Source organism: Alligator sinensis, unplaced genomic scaffold (assembly GCF_000455745.1).
Source record: "Alligator sinensis unplaced genomic scaffold, ASM45574v1 scaffold137_1, whole genome shotgun sequence".
NCBI classification, from domain to species: Eukaryota; Metazoa; Chordata; order Crocodylia; family Alligatoridae; genus Alligator; species Alligator sinensis.
Window position 1 is genome coordinate 1,077,733 of NW_005842545.1, and position 646 is coordinate 1,078,378.

Below are 646 nucleotides of genomic sequence, written 5' to 3' on the forward strand. Positions count from 1 at the left end.
CCGTGGAACCTGTGTGCATCATAGGGCTGTAAGGGCAGCAGATCACAGTTCTGCGTTGGCCCTGGGGCCATACTGTCACCACCCCAAGATCCCAGGCCCCACATGCCTGTTTTGCTCTTGGACACCCCTTCCCACCTGCCCCCATTCCAGCTGCCCGGCCAAGTGCCCTGCCTGTGCAGGTTCTGCTTCCAGCAGCGGGTGCAGGGTGGATGTGATAGGATGCCTGGACTGGGTCCAGCAGCTGTGGTAGCCAGAACAACTGCTGGGAAGCAAGTCTGGCTGCTGCGTTGCTCCAGACCCACTGTACCCCCGGTGACAGTGGGACCAGTTGCACACACCAGGGCTTGGGCTGCCCTGCATGCCTGGGCCAGTCAGGGCTGAGGGATCTGCCACAGGCTAGACAAAATCCCTCAGAGGCTGAATCCAGCCTGTGGGCTGTATTTTGCTCACTCTTGTGCTAAGGCCTTGGGTGAGCTTACGATCACTCCTGCAGCCTCCTAGTGCTTTCCCCTGGCAGCTATCCGAGAATGCTTTGCTGTGGGGAATCACGCTAAGGCCTTGTGGGAGCTCGTGATGTCTATCAAAGCATGCCATGTTTTCCTCTGGTTGCAGTCCCACAATGCTCTGCTCTTGCCCCCCCACCCCG

General features: G+C 59.3%; 1 protein-coding gene across 1 annotated transcript in view; it reads left to right on the plus strand.

Moving 5' to 3' along the window:
- Positions 1-646, plus strand: part of LOC102375077 (host cell factor 1) — a 22,300-nt gene that overhangs the window by 14,149 nt on the left and 7,505 nt on the right. The gene's annotated exons all lie outside the window — the stretch shown is intronic.